Consider the following 23,196-nt stretch of genomic DNA (forward strand, 5'->3'; position numbering starts at 1 on the left):
TGTAAATGGAATCGGCTTTTATATGATTTGACATTACCAGTATAAGAATGGAAAGAATACTGTTGCAATACAATTGTCGGTACTATCAGGGTTTTTGTGAAGCCATTCTGTCTTTTTCTTTCGTTGCTTTATTATTCACCAACATGTATTTTCAGTTGCAAATATTTTGTTAGGTAATTTATTGTACTGTTGCTATTGATTTAATCCTGCCATTTCAGGAACCACGAGGCCGTGCAGTAGGGTGTGAAACTGCCGGTTTTGTTCAAGCCTATTAATGTTGTTATTTTCTTTTGTGTTTTCAGATAGGAAGAGAGTGAGATTACTCCATACCCTGTAAGGCACACAATCAACAAGGTAAGTTACCTTCAGAAAGAAGTTATCCTCTACAATACATTGTGTTATGTGTATCCTGATTTACCAAAATATCCAACAGCAGTTTCTTTAACTGTGGGCCTTGGATGTGGCACAGACATTGTGTTCCCCTCCTCAACATGGCCTCTGTGACATGTCTATAGGCCAGACGAAAATCTGTGGAGTCATTCTTTATCTTTGCCGTCTCGTCTGTACATTCAATCAATGTATAATTTACGTTATTTCGGTTTTGTAGCTATATTCATTTTGATCTTACTTAGTTTAGACAGGTACAGTATGTTTTCAGATCGTTTCTGGGAGATTCGTCCTTGCGGTCTTTTCTGGTCCATTCCATTGTGCTGTTCCAGCTTAATTCCTGTGTTGTAGCCAACAGCTCTCTGCTCTGCTCAAAACACTTCAGATTCAATGCTTATATATACGATTCAACACATTTATCTGAATTTATCCACTTAGAGATTGAGAGCGTTTATTGTCCTCACTTTATTGTTGATTAGGATAGTGTAAGGATGACATACCAGAGGTATTGGTGGACATCAACCTATCGACAACATTATTTTGATTTGACGGCTTGTTGCATGTATGGTACAGTAGACTCATACATAAAGTAACATCTTTGGACACAGTTTGGCCCAGGTTTGTGGCATAGGGTAATGTTGTATTTTTCTGTGTAATTTAACATATTTATTTTGATACTTTCCAACTAACTACTTGGCAAAAACCCGTAGATCCGATCTTGTGGCAAATCTGACATCACAAGTCCGCCTCTGTGGGTCTCTGTCATTGTGGTGTGAACAACATATTTTTTGAATGGTAACTTTTGTCTCTTTGATGTCCTTTATTTATAAAATGACTAATCCTGCGGTAATAGATATTTGGTGTCCTGTGTGGTGTTAAGGAGTTCCAGGCAGAATAGAACATTTTGATTATTCTAACAAAGCATGAACCATAATGTTTCAGTTTTATTTAATAGCATATTCCAAACTTTTGCTGTTAATGGAAGCAACCGTATCCTCCAGAATGGAAAAGGAGACTACAGTACAATTCAGAAGATACTATTGTTCTTCGTTTGGACAAGAACAATAAGACAAGACAAGAAGAAGGCCTACTGAAAATGTGTGCATCCGGGTTGAGGTAGTAGGTTGTATGGTTTAGAATGACACCCTGGGAGTTAACTGTACAACCTTCTAGCTTTCCTTGGAGCACACTCATGACATCAAGCAAAGAGATGACCCTCATCATGTCTTTCAAAGCATAGCGTGGCTTGGTTTACATTAGCCAACTGTTTTTGAGGGCCATGATGTCAAAATCTCACCGTCAATGTTTTTTCTCTGTGCACTATTTTAATTTAAGTGTGCATGATAAAAGATGATAAATATAGGAAGTAAATTACCTAAATCTATTACATAATGGGAAAAGAGAGAGTTATGTCTGTTTCTTATTTTAAATGTGCAGCTGTTTGAAGAAAACACAAATATCAAGTCTCATGATGATCCACAATTAGATAGTATGCTCTCAATAGAATGAATTGTTGGAGTGTTTTGTGAGGTGACAATGGGTATCGTGTCATAGCCTTTCCTTTCCCTACACAGGCTTCTAATTGACCTTTCATGCCAGTAGACCCTTTAGGGGCACAAAACCTTCAGTTAGTGTTAGGTTGAAAAGTTGTGTATTTTTGGAGTGGTTGTCATCCACTCTGGTAGGGAGGGAGGAATGACCACACTGCGTCAATCACACAGGGGATCTGTAATGTTAGACATCCACTGTATAGTATCTCCAAAGCACAAAAAAAGCACACAGCAAACAAAGGATTTTTAAAATTGTTCTTTCACTATCCATGAATATATAGCATATTAAAGGAATTACTGATTTATCTGCAGAGGGAATACAGTGAATGCACGATTCTTCATGCTTTTGAAAATGAATTATAGTGTCTTGCTATCGTGTGGATGTGTTTTTTGTAAGGCCATTATGTAATAGATCTAATATCATTTGTATTCTGTTAAAACAGCAATTCACTATTTACTGCTGGTGATGGAGTTCGCAGCAAGCGAATCTGTTACGTTTTACATCCTAATACTGTCAAGCTATTCTGTTATTGCTAAAGGTCAATTTCAATTTCTCACCAAGACATAATTTTGTGGTGGAACCTATTTCACACAACCAGTTTCCCCTGGTTTCATATTGCTCCCTGAGTCATTTGAGCGTTCCTGTGTTTTCGTAGCCTCTGTCAGTCAAGGCGACTCCAGTGCAGGCCAGGGCCTTCCCACATGAAAAAATACACTGAACAAAAATATAAATGCAACATGTAAATTGTTGGTTCCATGTTTTATGATCTGAAATAAAATATTCCAGACATTTTCCATATGCACAAAAGCTTATTTCTCTAAAATGTTGTGCACTCATTTGTTTACATCCCTGTTAGTGAGCATTTATCCTTTGCCAAGATAATCCATCCACCTGACAGGTGTGGCATATCAAGAAGCTGATTAAACAGCATGATCATCACACAGATGGACCTTGTGCTGGGGACAATAAAGGCCACTCTAAAATCTGCAGTTTTGTCACACAACACAATGCCACAGATGTCTCAAGTTTTGAGGGAGCGTGCAAATGACAAGCTGACTGCAGGAATGTCCACCATAGCTGTTGCCAGAGAATTTAATGTTAATTTCTCTACCATAAGATGCTGACCACACCACCCACGTTGCGTGCGCGAGTGTTTCAACATAAATGTACACATACATGTTATTCAATAATTTAATCCAAACTACTCGAGCGTCTGTGTAGCCAGGCGCTAAAATAGACCTTGGTTCTATTTTTGATGCTTGATGCGCTGCAAGTCTTGACTCTCCCATCTCCTCATTGGTTTTTAGGAGTACAGTATATTCTGTACCCACGTGGGGGATTGAAAGATGATCTGAGGTTCACACAGTCCAGTTGGTGGCGGTAATGCACCTTCAAGTTGGTTGCCAACTGCTATATAAAGTCAGAAGAAGACTGAAGGAGGAGAGATTACTAGAAACTAACTAGGTTTCCTCTTATCTGTGGATGAATTATCGGAGTAGAGAAGACACAATTTTGGTGACTCAAAATGGGTAAAAATTCAACAAGAAAAAAAGACGTGGTGCTTTTCAGGTAAAATAACAAACCAATGTCTGTATCGCAGGACAAATTAGATAGCAACAGCAAGCTAGCTAGCTGAATGTCCATGAATGTTTAATGTGTTTTGATCTGTCCCCCAATTAATATAGTTGGTTCAGAGTTAATTTAGCTATTTCAACTTGCGTGTCCTGATTGCGTCTGGTGTGGATGGACTAAATCTATTACCGTGACAAGATCCTGAGGCCATTGTCGTGCCACTCATCCGCCACCATCACCTCATGTTTCAGCATGATAATGGACGCAAGGATCTGTATACAATTCCTGGAAGCTGAAAATGTCCCAGTTTTTCCATGGCCTGCATACTCACCAGACATGTCACCCATTGAGCATGTTTGGGAAAGGCTGGATCGCCGTGTACAACAGCGTGTTACAGTTCCCGCCAATATCGAGCAACCTTGCACAGCAATTGAAGAGTAGTGGGACAATATTCCACAGGCCACAATCAACAGCCTGATCAACTCTATGCGAAGGAGATGTGTCGCACTGCATGAGTCAAATGGTGGTCACACCAAATAATGACTGGTTTTATGATCCACTCCCCTACCTTTTTTATAAAGGTTTCTGTGACCAACAGATTGCATATATGTATTACCAGTCATGTGAAATCCATAGATTAGGGCCCAATGAATGTATTTCAATTGACTGATTTCCTTGTTAATTGTAAATCAGTAAAATATTTTAGGTCAATATACTATAGTTTACTATAGCACTATCTGTACTATTTGTGACATAAATTGAGTATGTAGTATGCTTATTGGTCATAGTATACTTAGTATGCCAAAAGATCCCGAATGTCGTACTGAATTCGCCAAAATATGAAGTATACAAGCAGTGGAAACTATTTTGGAGCTACAATGTAGTATAGTATTTTACAGTATACTACAGAATTCTATAGTAAGTATTTGTTCATGTGGGTTGACATTATCACAACCAATCTCCTGTGAGCTGAGTGGCGAATCCCAGCCACACTTTGAGGCCTAGATGGTTAGACATAAACATCAAGTATGAAATGTAATAATCATAATAAATCTGAGATTCTCTGTTTAGCAGATGCTTTTGTTCCAGAAAACAACTGACATCGCCCACAGCTTTTATTACATATCCATTTGCACTGCAGAATATAGTTCCCAGGTTCAACCAGGTTAAGTGCCTTTCTCAAGGGGTTTAGTGGCTTGATTATCCCACCTAACTACCTGCCTGGAACCAAGGCCATTCCCCAAACTGCTTCAGCAGACAGAGAGACTGCTGTAATGTTTAAACTATTCAGCATGGGAGGGAACAGTCTGTATGTTTATATGTTTCCATGCACTGAGACTTAGTTATAATCTATGGGCCCTTGTCCTCTACAATGACGTTGGGGAGGAGTAGTGATATGTGGTCTGGTCTGTGGTTTAAACCTGCCCCAGCCTTGGAAGGTCTGTCTACTAAGATCAGGGCTCTGATTCTGGCTCTCTCTTTCTTTCTGGCAGTCGTTCACAGCTTGTAAAATGAGTCGGATCACCACAAAGGAGAACAAAATGCATATGTGGATCCATTTTCTTAGTCTACAGTACATTTCATACTGAATTAGAAATGTACTGAAAGCGGGACACTAATCCGGACGCTTATAAGAAATCCCGCTACGCCCTCAGACGAACCATCAAACAGGAAAAGCGCCGATACAGGATTAAGATTGAATCCTACTACACCGGCTCTGACGCTCGTCGGATGTGGCAGGACTTGAAAACTATTATGGACTACAAAGGGAAACCCAGTCATGAGCTACCCAGTGATGTGAGCCGACCAGAAGAGCTAAATATATTTTATGCTCGCTTCGAGGCAAGCAACACTGAAGCATGCATGAGAGCACCAGCTGTTCTGGACGACTGTGTGATAACGCTCTCGGTAGCCAATGTGAGCAAGACCTTTAAAAGGTCAACATTCACAAAGCTGTGGGGCCAGACGGATTACCAGGATGTGTACTCAAAGCATGTGTGGACCAACTGGTAGGTGTCTTCACTGACATTTTCAACCTCTCCCTGACCGAGTCAGTAATGCCTACATGTTTCAAGCAGACCACCAGAGTCCCTGTGCCTAAGAAAGCGAAGGTAACCTGCCTAAATGATTACCGCCCGTAGCACTCACGTTGGTAGCCATGAAGTGCTTTGAAAGGCTGGTCATGACTCACTTCAACAGCATCATCCCGGATACCATAGACCCATTCCAATTCGCAAACAGATCCACATATGATGCAATCTCAATCGCACTTCACACCGCCCTTTTCCACCTGGACAAAAGGAACACCTATGTGGGAATGCTGTTCATTGACTACTGCTCAGCATTCAACACCCTAGTGCCCAAAAAGCTCATCACTAAGCTAAGGACCCTGCAGCAGTATCTCAACAGCTAGCCTATAGGGCCTCCGAGAGCCTCTCAGCTGATGGAGCCTCTTATCAACACAGGCTGCCCAGTGAAAGGGACTTAGCAGCTATCAATTAGGGGCCAAACAAATGTAGAGTGATATTAATGGGTGTTCAATGGCAGAGCGTGAGAGGCCTCTCCATGTAGGCTCAACGACCCCCCTCAGCCCCAGACGACTCACAATGCCAACAGGTTGACAGTGTGTTGTTTAGCTTGATCCTGCTAAAACCCTGGAAACCCCAAGAGGAAGGGCCTTTTATCTGCATGGGGCCTCCTAGCTGACTCTCCTGCTGGGGTGGGATCTCTGTGTGGTGACTGCTCTGCTCTGTCCAGGCAACCACCATAGTGTTGCACTTCAGTCAGTCTAGCCCTCTGGGGCTCAGACTGAGTGAAAGGATCTAGGTTCATGTTCTGAATGATGTGGAGAACGTTCAATTAACCATGTCTGAATTTTTGGAAGAGACCTAACGTGAAATACTGTATGTCTTAAATTCCAGTCCCAATTTATAGACACATTGTTGATCTATCTTCTCACTTTTCACTTGAGTTTTTCAGAAACAAATATAATTATGTTGTAGTATGTCCTATACACATACGCTTTCCAAATTACAGCCAGGTACTCAAAAGCCTTGGTTGGCTTCATACTGTTCCTCCTCAACCCTCCACACACAGTTATTAAACAGACTAGAGGAGCCAAGCTGCGTTGGGCCGGAGCCCAGAGTTTATTTTAAGAGTTCAGTTTTTCTCCATCTTTCCTCACCTCTGAACTGAATGGGTCGTCCAGATGTATCTAACTAGTGGGGCCGAGGCGAAGAGGACGTGGTCCTGGAGAATTCTGCTGCCTCAGCACTCCCTGGTCCAGCTGGCTTAGCGGCCAGGCCAAGCAGGGTAGGAGTCATTGGTTCCAGCTGCGCCTCCATTTATGGGAGGTTGGACAAATAAATCATGGGATTAGATAGGAGAGGAGAGACTTGGAGAAAGAGAGATTATGCTTTCACTGCACCAACCAAGGCCTCCTTAATAACAGAACAGCACACTGACTGAGAGAGCTCTGTAACAAGCCAGTTGCTCCAAGATCCTTGGACTGATTTCATTGTATTAAGGATATATCCTGCATCCTAGGTCATGCTAGCAACATTTATTTACTTAATTTGTGTTATGCCAGGCAAAATTGTAAAGATGAAATGTTTTCCAAGCAAATTATATTAGGGAGGAGGCATGTAATTGTCTTCTAATGAAATGCAACTTACCATCAAAACAAGTTATCTTTATTTCTTGCCACATACGGTATCAATTTAAGGTTATTGCTGCGCTATCCTTGGGATGTCCCTACCCTAAGCCCTAACCTTAACCCTAACCTTAGCTCTAATCCTTACCTTAATGATTTTAAATGTAAACTTCAATGTGGTAGGGACATCCCAAGGAACTGAGATAGCGAGGACCCTCAATTTTATGTCATCTGTACACAGGAATGAAATGTGTGAATATCAAATCTCTCTTAGCTTAAGCCAGGTCCAGCTGCATTAGCAAAAGTAATGTTAGGCTCTTGATGTCATCGTTGTGGAATATTTTTTAGCCACTACGCATGTGTAAAAAAATCAACCCTATTAAGAGAAGTGTATCTTGAGTATTTTCAGTTAGTCTATTGTTGGACATAATACCCATGCACGCACACACATAAGCAAACTCAATTAATTCATGCTTTTGTCTGAGTGAGGGTCCTTTCAACAAGGCCATTGGTCTGCTGGTTCTGCCCTCAGTGAACACCAGAGACGTTGATAGAAAATAAAAACATGAGGGACTAGATCCTGCTACTGGTGTCACTGGCCAGACAGGTAGCTACTAATTCTCTACAAATTCCCCACTTCATATGGCTGTAGCAGACTGTGATTTGGTGAGGTCTCTGCATGGCTGCTAGTATTTTTCCTTAAGACGAGATATCCCCTTAATGTGGTTAGTTTAATGGCAAATGAATAACCATAACACATCCATGGCAGACGGGTGTGTCATTGATCTGTCTGGATTCATTCAGCCCCCCCCCCTCCTATCCTCTCATCCTCCTCTTCTCTCCTCGGCCTGCTGCTGCGTCAGCCACTCTCCCCTATCGATATGCTCTTGCCCCTTGACCCCTGGGACAGATCAATGGTATTGATCGAGAAGAGCAGGGGCAAGGGCAGGGTCCTCTGACGGGTCCCACCAGCCCGCCCGCCTCGACTGCCAGTCAGCTAGTGTGAGAAGACATGATCGTCATTAATGTCCCGCTGGCTGATGAGATGAGGGAAAGGCTAGGGAGGCGTTGTGCATCTCAATCTCTGGCCTCTCCCGCCCCCCACTGTGCTACTCACATTCCCTGTTCGCCACCACTGGTGCCGCCTGCCTGCCTGCCTGCCTGCCTGCCTGCCTGCCTGCCTGCCTGCCTGCCTGCCTGCCTGCCTGCCTGCCTGCCTGCCTGCCTGCCTGCCTGCCTGCCTTCCTTGTCAGTCTGTCTGTCTTCCTGCCTGGAAACCTTTGTGATTGACGCGTGTCGTAAGACACTGTCATCTGATTTCAGACTTACTGTATAATGGGTAGTGTCATAGCGTTTTGATAGTGCATAATGGTTCTCAAAGTCATTGTCTGCACTGCCTTCCGCTGCAAGTTCTTTTTGGGGTTCTTTGAGACATAGAACAGTCTGGTTATTTCTGTGGTGTAAATCATTGTACTCCTGTCATGACAACATTCTCTTTTATATCAGTGCTGCATCATAGAGGCTTGAGGAGATGTATTTATTGTACCAGCCTGCTACTCACATTCCTTCATCTTTTAGATTTTTACTTTAACTTATTAATGACAACCCAGGGTCATTCATGTTTATGACATTGTACACGTTTCCTCAGCCAGTTAAAAAATGACCAACCGTGGTATTCCAAGATTCGCTATACAGTCTAGACTAGAAAAATTGAGAGGATATGGGGAAACGGGAGGAGAGGGAATAGGAGGAGGGGGAAGAAGAGGAGGGTCAAAGCGTGATGTCTAGCCGTGTGTGTGTTGGAGGGGGGTTAGCTCTTCGCTGATTGGAGCGTCTAAGGAAGCACGGTGGTGTGTGTATGTGTGTGTGTGTGTGTTGCGAGGCGGGGCAGCGGTAGTTCCAGACTTTACAGTGACACGGCTGTAATGAAGCTGATTGATCACCAGTCCTCTCTCCCCTCTCCCTTCCTCCCCTCATTCTCTCTCCCCTTCTTCCTCCCACCCGTTGTTCTCTCTCCCCTCTCTCATACACCCCTACCCCCAGCATCACCATTGCCATCACCAGGCCTGCTATGAGCCAATGGACTAACCATTACCCACTCGCATATAGACTTCAACCTTGCCATGGTAGTGACGTTGGCTACAGAAGGAAGATAATGTAATATACCATATTTTTTTAAACCGCTGACGTTCTTAGTCTTGACCTTGTTCTGAGCTCAAATACAGATGCCTGTGTGTGAAGCAACAGAGTGATTTTTCTGAAGGATCTCTGCATTGCAGCAAAGCCATGACGTGGGGGTTTCGCAGTTTTGAATAAAAGCAAAAAAACAATCAATGATGATATTTGCAGGCCCCCTTTACCGTTCCCCTCTTTCTCGTACGGAGTCACAACCCTAATCCATCCAGGGTGTTGAGGTTGATAGATCGGGGGCTCTGAGTTTAGGATGAGCCGCCAAGGGCAGATCTCATTCAGATAGAGAGACAAAAACACGTTGTCTGTTCCTTTGTTTTGCTCTGTCTTATGACTTCGTTCCATTTGCTGTCTCATATCATTTTAGTGTTTCGGATGGGGAGGACAGTGAAGCTTGAACGCTGTTGGAGTGTGCAGGACAAAGACGTACAGATAGCCTATGTGAGACTATATGTCTCTAACTAATCAGTATTCAGCAGGGCGTCTACAGTATGACGGAATGGTTTTCCTAAAGGTCCTCCTTTATTAACTGCAGCACTGTAGTGTGGATGTGGTGTGGAGTCTTAAGGGCATAGATAGACGGGCTTCTAGAAAGAAAGAAACAGATAGCCACTTCTGTCCAAAACCTATCCAAGCAGAGAATCTCACAAACAATCATGTCCTGTGATTTCTGTGATTTTTCTCTGCTTGTGTGTCATTCAGCATCTCTATAGGTGTATGCTGTTAATTGAGTATCTATTGAATATTTTTATAAAGCTATTATGGTATACTTTGTATGGTCTGACTGATGAAATACAGTCCTGTCAGACTGTCATCTGACGGTGTGCACGCTTCAGCGCTTAGGTCATAATATTATGGCAGTGTCAGTTTTCAGTGTTAGGTGACCCTGTCATTGTGTGTCGGTGTCTGTATCTTGTGTAATGGGGGACTGTGACAGTATCTCTTGGAGTTTTTGGTCTGTTGTCCTTGTCAATTTGTCTGTGTACTACTGTTTTGTCGACGACTGTGTCTGAGTTTTGTGTTCACATGTCTGTGATGGCGTCCGTACTCTGTGTTATATGTCAGTATGCCTTGTGTTGTGTGTCTGTTGTGTGACAGCATGAGCCACTTTAGAGCATCCTGCTCCTTGGCCAACCAGCCAGGCGTTGGAATTGATCATCAGCACAGGTGGAATGTGTGCGCCAGCCGAGGTTGTATGGGAGTGAGAGAGAGAGAAAGAGAGAGAGAGAGGGAGGGCTATAGCTGCAGACTCCCGCTGCCGTAGCGTAGTACCACTCTGGGCGAGTGAGCAGCCACAGACGGGAGTCACAGAGACGAGCAGACAGGTAGAGACCCGGGGATGGGGAGGAGGGGGTGATGGGAATAGCATGTGGGCAGTGTTTTGGGAGACAAAATGTTTTGGCATCACCATTTTCTTTTGATGGCCCTGTTGTCACTGTGGTGTTGGTGTTGGACCTACGTGGGAAAAAACAGGGTAGATCACTGTCACGGCACGACTGGTGGTCCTGGAGCCTAAGGGGGGAGGTGAGATGGAGCTGATGATGCAAGTGGTGAGGGGAGGGGGAGAAGGGGGAGAGGGGTGGAGGAGGGGGAGGAGAGGTGTCCCACCTCACTGACCTGCGTCTGGCTCAGCCCCGGACTCCTCAGCATCTCCCTTTCTGTTTTTCTTTTTTCCCTGCTACTTTTTCTCTCCTTTTCCCCCTCATCCCTCGCTTAAAGATAGATGACAGGGGCGTAGTCGGCAGAGACACGGAGGAGTATGTGAGGCGAGGCGCGAGAAAGAACACTCACGTTTCCGGAAACGTCCGCTTTGCTCCGCGTTCCCCTGAGAAAGGCATCTATCTAACTATTAGTGGGAGGAGTTGGGAGGGGGAGGGGTGAGGAGGGTTTGTATAGGGTGAACAAGGGGTGAAAATGACATGTAAATGTTTTGGTTGCGGTGCTTTGTTAAGATTCATGACAGGGCAGTTTGGTTTCTTTCATGGCAATATGATTGTGTGGCTCTGGTTACCACCGCCTGTGTCTGTACTCTGTGTGTGTCTGAACTCTGTATTTGTGATGAGAGGAAAGCTCTGTGACTGAATGTGGCTTCTTGTTCGGCTCTGTGGTGGTGACAACTTATTTCTGTACCGTGCACAGCTCGCCACCATGGCAGTGGGGCGAGGGGGATTGGGTGAAAGCAGGGGGAGACTGTTAGCAGTAGAGACAGCAGTGTGTGTGAAGGGGGAGGGGGGTGCAGTTAGAGGCGTGGAGTGGGGGAGCACGAGTTCTGGAAGATGCGCTGCTCTGTGTTTCTTTTGTTATTATCTTACTCTGGTTAGTATCGCTTTTTACCTGCCACTTCCGCAAAAGCTGGTCAGCCAAGAGAGTGGCGGCATCACGTAATGATACATTTTCTCATTATTTCATTTATGACTGAGGCTATCCATGGAGGGGGGATTAGAGTCTCCGGGTCACCCCCGTAATGGAAGCCCTCAGACTGGGGCCGTCAGGTGGTCAGCTCTCCTCCCTGGTGGTGGCTGTGGTGATCAGCAGTGGTCAGTGCAGGCGACGGGTTGGAGGGTCCGGTGCAGTGGTCAGTGCAGGCGACGGGTTGGAGGGTCCGGTGCAGTGGTCACTGCAGGCGACGGGTTGGAAGGTCCGGTGCAGTGGTCAGCACTGGGGCCATCCATCCCAAGGGGGAGATGGAGATGTAGACTGATGATCCGCGTGCATGTCGACGCTCAGAGGACAAAGAGGCGAGACTGTCTGCCTGGCTGGGGGGCTTTCCTCTGCCAGCACAAAGGCTAGTTAGCGCAGAGCAGAGAGTGCTTGCTCGCCTGTCTGAGGCTGGCTCTGCCCTGCGACTTGGAAAATGTAACTCTGATCGTCTCCAGCAAACCTTATTCCTCTCTTTTCCTCTCTTTGACCTCTCTCATATCTCCTTCTTCATCTTTGTCTCTGCTATTATTAGCGCGTTACAGTTTATTGTGTTTGTGGCGTTTGTGTGTTCTGATACATCTGTCTATGCCTTTCTTTGTGTGCGGAGCATTCAGCTTATCTTTTACTCGAGCTCTCTGAAATGAAGGAATAAGTTATCTGCAGTGAAGGAGGGGAAAAATGGGGACTTTTTTTCTTCCACAGCAGGCGACTGTTGTTTGACGAAGCCTTTCAGCACATTACCTAAGTGGTCAGACCGGACAGGACACTGGCCAGACAGACACGTGGAGGTGGTTTTGGGGCAGGAGGGAGGCACCAAGGGGTGGTGGTAGTGAGAGAAGGGTGCCATGCTGCTCACACCCCTGTCCGACTGACTGTGTGCGGCTCCTCAGTGCCAGAACCCTGTTGTACTTCTCCTGCTCCCTGAGACCCTAACTTGTGAGCTCTCTTCATGAAAAATCACGGGTTAGGCTCTTGGGACGCTGGCGGAGGGCACGAGCGACTACAGTAGCAACCCAATGTGCCTGCCAAGGGTGGAGTCGGGATGGAACAGCTGCTGACATCAATGTTACACACATCAGGATGTATGGGGAAAGGGAGGAAGGGGAAGACAGAGAGAGAAAAGGGGGATGAGGAAGGGGGACCGAAACAGATCATTGGTGGTAGTGAAATTAAAACGTAGGTTTCTTTCTTGATGAGCATTACCAACGACTTAGCCCTCGCTCACATCCCTATGTGTACAATGTATGATCGCCCTTACAGTGGGTCCTCACTTAGTAGTTACGTCATACACTGCGGTATGCCACGGTACGGTACTGCACGTTATAGTGCGTGACGTCATAGTATTTTGTTGTCAGCCACTGTTGCCGTTAATGCTTGTGCGAACCATCAGAGGGCATCTTTGAGCACATCTACTCCAGCCTGGCGGGCCTACAGTAAGACTACAAAATAAAACCATGTTGACGACAGTTTTATGAGTTTAACCTTCTGAATTATTACATTGAAGAAAGATTTTTGTCTTTGTTTTCCGTTTGTCTACTGTAATGTAGCCTATATTTTTTTTATCTTAAATGATTGTCAGGGGCTCCCCTTTCATCGAACATAATGTGTCAAAATAAATTATAATTTTGTGACAAAACTGCATAATGGTATTTGCTTTATGAAAACTAGCCACTGCAAATGACGCAGAGTAAAATAGGCTACTTGTTACGGGAGAGGAGGATGCTGCAGCGGGAAAGAGTGATAGCCCCTCATCTATATAAAGTGAGTTTCTGAAACACAGAGTCATTCTTTGCTGATGCGAAGAAGAAACTGAATGAAAGAGAGTACAGGGAGGAAAAAACTACAGGCAAGTCATCTGTATGGGCCTCATTTACGCACATGGTGGATACGGAGGGGAAAAAGGTTGCCCATATTTTCAAGAGCTATTCAATATATTTGTTTTATTTATGAAATGACTAGTTTATTTAGGCAATAAATGTCTTGGTACTTTGTAAAGTTCATGGCGTCATTAACCTTAACAAGGGCCGAGGACCAGTGGAAGCAAGATAGTCCTATAACATCAAAGATCCACCACCATATTTGACTGTAGGTGTATGAAGAACTTTTCTGCATATGCTTCGTTTTTCGATGCCAAAGATCTTGGCCATGTCAGATGACATGAAAATAGAACCCTTGGCCACGCACACCAGTGGTGGGTTTGGTGTCGAAAATCGGAAGAATATGCAGAAAAGTACCTCATACATACAGTAAAATATAGTGGTGCATCTTTGTTATGGGGCTATTTTGCTTCCACTGGTCCTGTTGGCCCTAGTTAAGGTCAATGGCATCATGAACTTTACCAAGTACAAGGACATTTTAGCCAAAAACCTGGTTGCCTCCGACAGATATTCCAGCAAGACAAAAACCCCAAGCACACATCAAAATTCACAAAGAAATGGTTAATTGACCACAAAATCCAAATGTTCAGTCTCTGGACTTGAACCCCATTGAAAACCTGTGGTGTGAAATGAAGAGGGCAGTCCATAAGGGTAGATGAAGGATATCAAGGATCTGGAAAGATGATGATCTAAGATCCCTCCTGATGTGTTCCCCAAACTCATAGCATTTAAAAAAAAAGTTTGTGTTGTTATCTTTTTGACATGTATTTTATTATTTGTTGTATTAGTATAAAAATGATATCATTTCACTTTTTTTGTATGCATTATAGCTCAGTATTTGTATTATTTATTTTATACAGTATTTTTTGCTCATCTTTATCAATTGTGCCAATAATTATGGACCTGACTATATAGCAGACAGATATTTCTTCAACTTCATCTTTCAATGCTGTATGAAGTCATCTGAAAGCATGCTTTAATTTGACCATCCCTGTAACTACTTTATGATTTGAAACTGAATTGATAGAAATAAGTTCCCCTGAAGACTCAAATACATGTTAAGAACCACAACCCAGCAAACCTGAAGTTAGGAATAACAATACTCTTCAATTACTATGCAATTGGAAACATTTTCTTTCATCAATGTTAACTGTATGAGACAGAGCATTTTTTTTTTTAAATAAACAGTTTTTATGAATTACTGTGTTGGCACTGTAAATTATACACTATATGGAATTGTAATAGACGTTTGTTCAGCACATAACATTGTTTATCCATGTAAACAGTTTACCATAATGTTTTCTAAATTGTTTTTATTTATTTACCAACATTATACATAAAGATCTACAAGATGATTATGGAAACTAGGTGATGTTCAAGCAGTTTACCTATATATTATAATAAAAAATACAAAAATAAGTATTTTGCATTGCATAGTTGATGAATTTCTAGCCCTCACTTATTTCAGTCATGTTTCATTCATGTGTAAAGGCTTTTTAAAAACCTTATTCCATGTCAAATGACCGACTTCCTTGAAATGAAGGAAAGGCCCTCAGGAATTCATCTTAATTTAGGGAGATGGAGAAGATTTCAGATAGGATGTCAAATGAAAACACATTGTTTGTCGCTATACAAAATCAAATCATTTTTGACCAAGACAATCCAATTACAAACTCCCCCTGTCCTTAACACTGATCTCACTGTTAAAGAGGTGTAAATTAATTCACCCTAACAGCTGACCTCATTTTTTAACTTTCTGCTTTTCCCGAGGCAGCTTGCTTTTATAAAAAAACACATTTCTGCTAAATTACCCACATTAGAAATGCAGTTTCAAAACAATTGATTTTCTCTCTATGCCCGCTCTCTCTCTCTCTCTCTCTCTCCTTTCTCTCTCCCTCACACACACACTCACTAATTATGTTTTTTCCCTATCTACTCCCTGTTTGGTGTTCATAGTGAACAGTGCTGATGCCAACTAATCAGTCTGTGTCTGTGCCACAGAGCCCCCAGCAACAGCTAAAGGAGTGAGTGCCATGCCCCATGAATACCAAGCAGTCAGACACGACGCAGCGAGTGCAGAGCTGGTGCCCACAAAACAGTTAGACAGTTTTATTAGGATGTGTCTGACACGTGGCAAAGCCTGGCAGGCACGGAGGCAGCTAGCACTCATCGGAAACCCACTGATGAAATCTTCAACTCAGCGCTAGGCTGCTAGCTCCCACAACACTAACAAAGCAGGCTGGCTGCCCTGCTCTTCTCAACCCATATTCTCATCTGAAGGAGTCAATACATAAATATATTACACAGTGAAATCATCTCAGCAACCCTCAGGACTTTAGCATTTAACACTGTTCAATAGGGAACAGCCTAGCCCTAGAAAACTTTTGTGAAATGTCAAGTTATTTTACAATTAGAAACTGGTGCAAATTAGATGGATTTATTTAGCATTGAAATGCAGTACAGTAGCCTCAAAGGCTAAAATACTGTACTACAGCATGAAGAGAATCCAAAAATAGAGTAAAATAAAATTCTGGATACGACTTTTGGTCATCTCCAGGCTACAAGTTGCAAATTATATCTTTGGTCTTCCTCTATTGTCTTCCTCTGTTTAGTGGATTCTACAACATCAAATGAGAACGAGGGATAAAGATAGAATTTAAGACAGACACATTGAAATAAATGAATAGCTCAAACATTGCAGGTTTTTGAGATGTAGTGTAAAATCCCTGTAAATTTAGACAATTCACAATTCAAACAATGAACTCTCCCTCCCTCGTCTCATTTTGATATGTTGACGGTTGATGACCTCTGATGGAGAAGTGTGTGTTTACTCTGCAAAAAGAAAATGAACAAAGAAAACATTGAAAATGAGCAGGGGAAAACTATCAGTGCTGACAAATAAGAAACCACCTCACACCTTATGGCACTTTATGTGTATCATTAGACATCAGCAATTTGTTTCCCAATTGTTTATATTATTTATGTAAAAAAAAAAGAGGTATGCTAATTCATTCCTTTGAAGCAAATATAGACAGAAGGTACAGTAGGACAGAACTCTTGTCCGAAGCTGGTTTTGACTTTATGTAATGAGATATCTTGAACCACTGTGGAGGTGGGTCCTCAAGTTAAAGAGGTAAAATACTGTCTTATAATTTCTCCCATTGATCATCAGCAACAGCAGTTCTACATTGTGTTATGTCATGTATCAAAATCCCCTCTTACCATTTTGCCATATAGAGCAGTGGTTTCCAACCAGGGGTACTAAGACTTAGTATCAGGTTTCAGGTAAGACCCAAGTGCAGACTGTGTTGAAGTAACAATGTTTATTGCAACAGGGGCAGGCAAACGACAGGTCAAGGCAGGCAGGGGTCGATAATCCAGAGTAGTGGGGCCAAGGTACAGGACGGCAGGCAGGCCCAGGGTCAGGTGAGGCAGAGGTCGGTAATCCAGAGTAAGGGCAAAGGCACAGGGCAGCCTCAGCGTCAGGCCAGGACAGGCCAGGCAAGGGTCAAAACCAGGATGCAAAAAAGAGCAACTGGAGAAAAGCAGGTGCTGATACAAACCACTGGTTGACTTGAACAAACAAGACAAACTGGCCCAGACAGACAGAAAACACAGTTATAAATACCCAGGGGATAATTGGGGAAGATGGACGACACCTGGAGGGGGGTAGAGACAAGCACAAGGACAGGTGAAACAGATCAGGGCGTGACAGTTAGGTAATCCCTAGTTACCACAATCACAGACACAGTCATACATATGACTAAATCCTGCCTATTTCTACAATTGATCTTCTTAAAATCTGATGTTAAACCTAACCCTAACCACACCTTATGCCTAACATTAACCTTAAATTAAGAAATCATGCATTTCTTTTGTAGATATTGTCAATTTTGACTATGTGGCTGTGGTAACTAGTGACAACCGAAGACTCATGACACCATAGGCTTACTGGTAAAATGCTCATGAGGGGGTACTTCAGGGGTACTCCGGGCAGAGCAAAATTCAGTTGGTGGTACAGTAACCGAAAAAGGTTGGGAACCACTGCTTTAGACTAATTAAACCATATAAATCTCTAGTAATATGGATAGCAATTGGACATATTAGGATACATATTAGTGCATTCAGACATTTAGGAAGAGGCCTGGATAGTGTAGTTTAACAAAAAGGAGATCAAATATGCCTCTGACACAATAAATGTATTCAGTGAAACTCCAACCATCTATCCATTTCTATTTCCGTTTAACAACCAGTGTGACATTTTGTACAGCATTCAAATTCTCTGGCTCAGCAAAAATGTGTGATATACTGCGAACTACATTCATCAAGGCATTTGTTACATAAATATCTTTCAATATGTAGTTCCATGGTCTCTGTTAGTCATCAGTTTCTTGCAGCAGAAAAGATTGATTCCATCCCTGACCAGCCGTGGATAAACCCTGGTTCCAGATTATTCTAAATTAAAGAGTGTTCGCCGACAGACCAAGGGTGTGTGAAGAAAAAGATTGCATTCTATTCTAAAGAGGGCACATTTTGATTGGACAGAGTTGACACAGAAATCAGATGGATTAAAAGGAATTATCGTCTTGTTTTCTACCCTTGATTGTCAGGCATTGTGGAGCTGCAGCCCAGCGGATCTCTTATCTCAGGTAGATGGGGGGGAACAGCAGGTGTGTATGATTGCATGGTGAGTAGGGGGGGTGGAGGGGACGGACCACTGAGGCACGGGGTGTGGCGGGGGAGGGGGGGGGGGCACTATGTCTGAGTTTCCAGACACTGCGGCAGGAAGCCAGCCAGTCACCTGAACACACAAATGACGCTTCCCCGCACACACCCCGGTATTCGTCCCCATGAAAGCAAATGTAATATTCTGTTATAATCCATTTGGGGGGGGGGATGTAGTGCTAAAGACAATATACCATTTAGCACTTTAGACAATATAACCATAATCAACGGCACAAAAACACAAAGGGCCAAGTTATGCTCAGGCCAGCGGTGGCCAGGAATAAAGTTAATTACAGTAAGTTGAACATTGGTGTGTGAACACACTATCGAATGGACAGTATCTACCTCTGGCTGCACTGAGACATCGTTTTAACCAAAGGCATAGGGATGGAGTATAGAGACACTGATGTCTAGACAGTGGTATTGGATATATGGTTATTGTTCACTAACAGACCTTAGCATGTCCACTGGCACTTTAAGTTTGCCTGAGTGTGTGTCTGTGTGTGCATGTGTGAGTGCATGTCTATGTGCATGTGTTATGTGTGCATTCTATCTATGTAAGTACGGCCCATGATGGTGTTCTAGCTGGGTACCCCCCCATTCCCTCCCTCCTCCCCACATCCACGGTTGCCTCCCTGCCTCTCACTTCGTCAGAGGTGTTGCCACGGAAACGCGGTATCTTGCTGCAGGCTTGCTGGAGTTATTGAACCGCAACTGGCTGGGATAATTAGACACTGGGACTTGAATGTGACCTACAGCTGGCTTGGCTGTGTCGCCACAGAGAAATGCTTTTAACCCGTTGGTTAGTTGGCCACCAGACACTTGGGCCAATGAATGTACCTTTTACACGGCAAGGACGTGGTCAATAAAGAGACTGTAGACTTTGGGACTCTGGGACTACAGTATCTCTGTAGTCCCAGAGATACTGCACACAGACCTGCACAAACACACATTCATACACACACACACACTCAAATCCTGCATTCTGGCTTCCTTTGTGTCACTACAAAGAAATCATGACAGAGGAAGTTCCTTGTGTTTTCTCGAGTGCACTGCACTGCCCAACCCATGCATAGTTGGTCACATGGACACACAATCTGTTTACTCATATTTCACAGCAGGGGCGGCAGGTAGCCTAGTGGTTAGTGGTTAGAGTGTTCAACTAGTAACCGAAATGTTGCAAGATCGAATCCTTTAGCTGACAAGGTAAAAATGTGTCATTCTGCCTCTGAACAAGGCAGTTAACCCATTGTTCCTAGGCCGTCATTGAAAATAAGAATTTGTTTTAACTGACTTTCCTAGTTAAATAAATAAAGGTAAAATACATAAACTTAAAATAAACTCATATTTCACACACTGAATGGTTATGATGTGAATTACTCTGCCTGAATGTTTGTGTGACTCAGATATGTGAATCCAAATGACTTTTTTCCCCGGAATGGTCCTGAAATGTTCGTCCTCCAGTCATTGTTAACATCCTTTTTTCCTGGTTTTCCTCCTCCCACTAATTGCTGTCATTATCCTTTCTTGTTTAGGTACTGTGGAGTCCCCCCCCCCCCCCCTTCTCTCTCAGTGTATGCTCACTCACAGGTAAGACCAAATCACAGTCACAGAGGTCTGCCAAGAATAAGGACACTATTTACTTCATTAACATCTCGAACCTTACCCTCAGTTTAGCCATATTATTATTTTACATTTGGAGACATTAGTCTCTGTGTTTTAATTATATTAGTCTCTGTGTTTTAATTATACTTTCCTCCATTTTGGTCCACATTGCGCATTGTCTCGCCATGAGTCAGTAGAAATGTCAGGCGTGTTGGCTGCTGCTCTGCCAGACAGACAGCCTGGAGCTTGGTAATTAGCCAGAGTCGTTTGGGGCATGTGGCTCTGCAGATCTAGATGCCCACTGTGCACAGGGAGACACCAGACAACCTTTTAGTCTGCCCTGTCCCACTGCAGTCACTTAAAACACTGATGTATGTCCCCCCTCTCTGCCTCTATCTCCCTCTCTCTCTCTTTTCTTGTTTCTATTTTTTTAAATCTACCTCTCTTTCTCTCTCACTCTTTATTTCACTCTCTCTTGTGTTCTCTGTCTCCCTCTCTCTCTCTCTCTTTCTCCCTCTCTGTCTCTGTTTCCCCAGGACGAAGAGAAGTAGGTAGTCGAGGAGTAAGGGACGGGGTGGCTGAAGGGCGGCGTTCCTCAGACGGAGCAGAGCAGAACGCTCTCTCCTCCTCTCCCCTTGTCATTGGTATGCAGTGGCTGTTCCCCAGGCGACAGGGCCACTGGGTTCGGGCTGAGCTTACTGCAAGAGGAACGTCAGCGACACAGAGGAGAGGAGGACAGCAGGTAAGGGTAATGAGAACAGGCATAGAAAGGAAAGGAGGAAAGAGAGAAGGAGGGAAGAAGAGGACAAGCGAAAGGAGGGCAAGATGTCCCAAGGGGCTTTGGGGGTGAGGCACCCCCTGACCCTTCGCACTCCGTACACTGTCCAGACACTAACACACACACACACACACACACACACACACACACACACACACACACACACACACACACACACACACACACACACACACACACACACACACACAAACTATTTTAAAAAAGGGTTCCAAAAGGGTTATTTGACTGTCCCCATAGGAGAACCCTTTTTGGTTCCAGGTAGAAAATGTGGAAAGGGTTCTACATGAAACCCAAACGGGTTCTACCTGGAACCAAAAATAGTTAATCAAAGGTTTCTCTAATAGGGACAGCCAATGAACCCATTTAGGTTCTAGATAGCACCTTTTTGTTTCTAAGTATACAGTGCATTCGGAAAGTATTCAGACCTCTTCACTTTTTCCACATGTTGTTATGTTACAGCCTTATTCTATAACGGATTACATTTTTTTTAAATTCCCCTTATCAATCTATACACAATACCCCATAATGACAAAGCAAAAACAGGTTTTTAGACATTTTTGCAGACAATGAGTAAAAAATATCGCTTTTACAGAAATATTCAGACCCTTTACTTACTTTGTTGGAGCACCTTTGGCAGCAATTACAGCATTGAGCCTTCCTGGGTATGACGCTACAAGGTTGGCACACATGTATTTGGGGTGTTTCTCCCATTTTTCTCTGCAGATCCTCTCAAGCTCTGTCAGGTTGGATGGGGAGCATCGCTGCACAGCTATTATCAGGTCTCTCCAGAAATGTTTGATCACTTTCAAGTCTGGACTCTTGTTGGGCCACTCAAGGACATTCAGAGACTTGTTCCGAAGCCACTCCTGCATTGTCTTGGCTGTGTGCTTAGGGTCTTTGTCCTGTTGGAAGGTGAACCTTCACCCCAGTCTGAGGTCCTGAGAGCTCTGAAGCAGGTTTTCATCAAGGATCTCTCTGTACTTTGCTCTGTTCATCTTTCCCCCGATCCTGATTAGTCTCCCAGTCCCTGCCACTGAAAAAATATTGCCACAGAATGATGCTGCCACCACCATGCTTCACCGTAGGATTGGTGCCAGGTTTCCTCCAGAAGTGACTCTTTGCATTCAGGCCAAAGAGTTCAATCTTGGTTTCATCAGACCAAAGAATGTTGTTTCTCATGGTCTGATAGTCTTTAGGTGCCTTTTGGCAAACTCCAAGTGGACTGTTATGTGCCTTTTACTGAGGAGTGGCATCCATCTAGCTACTCTAACGGCCTGATTGGTGGAGTGCTGCAGAGATGGTTTTCCTTCTGGAAGGTTCTCCCATCTCCACAGAGGAACTCTCACGGAAATACTTTCCGAATGCACTGTATATGTATTAAAGGTCCAATGCAGTTGTTTTATTCTCAATATCAAATATAATTTGTAGGTAACAGTTAAGTACCTTACTGTGATTATTTTTTAAGTAAAATGGTCAAGAAGAAAAAAAATGTGCTTTTTCGCAAAGAGCACTGGGCCTTTAATGCCAAAACACCCGACTAGACACTTTATGTCAAGCGCACATCATGTATCCAAAAAGCAAGAACAAATGTATTCTCTCTCACAAACACACAAGGGGAGTTTGGGTAATGTTTGGTACTTTTGGCTTTTTTCTTTGTAAGAGCCTTTATGACTATATAGTGATAATGTAATGCTTCTTGAGATACATATGTTATATCTTGAGCTTTACAGCATATGATTTTGTCCAATATATTGTGTTTTATTATGTTGTTACGTAAACATGTTTTTTTTCTTCAAATAAATGTTTTACATTTTTGAGAATAGTGTTATAAAGAAAGCAAATGATTGAATGCAAACTGTGTAAAATGTCATTACAAATTGTGTTAAAATAAACAGATTAATATTACACATTTGTCTGTGTCTTTTGGTATTTCTAGGGATCTCTATAGCCTACTGTATATTTTCAACCCTGGTCATATATACTGAACAAAAATATAAAAGTAACATGCAAATTTCAAAGATTTTGCTGAATTACAGTTTATATACGGAAAACAAATAAAATATTATTTGTCACTTGCGCCAAATATAACCTTACCATTCTGAAGTTTTTTTCCCTCTGGTTGCATATGTGACATGCTGGTAGAAATGATGTAAAACGGATTTAAGTTTGCCTGCATTAAAGTCCCTGGCCACTAGGAGCCCCGCTTCTGGATGAGCATTTTCTTGCTTATGGCTTCATACAGCTCGTTGAGTGCGGTCTTAGTGCCAACATCAGTTTGTGGTGGTAAATAGACGGCTACAAAAATATTGATAAAACCTCTCTTGGTAGATAGTGTGGTCTACAGCTTATCGTGAGGTACTCTACCTCAGGTGAGCAATACCTCAAGACTTCCTTAAAACTAGACATTGCGCACCAGC

At 43.2% G+C, this 23,196-nt stretch overlaps 1 long non-coding RNA gene across 7 annotated transcripts in view; it reads left to right on the top strand.

Moving 5' to 3' along the window:
* LOC110537449 (uncharacterized) overlaps positions 1-22,684 on the top strand; it is a 73,248-nt gene extending 50,564 nt beyond the window's left edge. For 3 of the 7 annotated variants that reach the window (XR_016485034.1, XR_016485033.1, XR_016485030.1), the window contains exons 2-3: positions 303-354; positions 18,261-18,366. This is a non-coding gene — a long non-coding RNA (uncharacterized LOC110537449). Of the gene's footprint in view, positions 1-302; positions 355-5,003; positions 7,193-18,260; positions 18,367-19,910; positions 19,966-20,516 lie in introns of those variants that run through there. The other 4 variants (XR_016485031.1, XR_016485028.1, XR_016485032.1 and 1 more) reach the window with 2 other exon arrangements.
* Positions 22,685-23,196: the final 512 nt, after the last annotated feature.

The sequence above is a fragment of the Oncorhynchus mykiss genome, chromosome 12 (assembly GCF_057628025.1).
Source record: "Oncorhynchus mykiss isolate SJ-2025 chromosome 12, ASM5762802v1, whole genome shotgun sequence".
Lineage (NCBI taxonomy): Eukaryota > Metazoa > Chordata > Actinopteri > Salmoniformes > Salmonidae > Oncorhynchus > Oncorhynchus mykiss.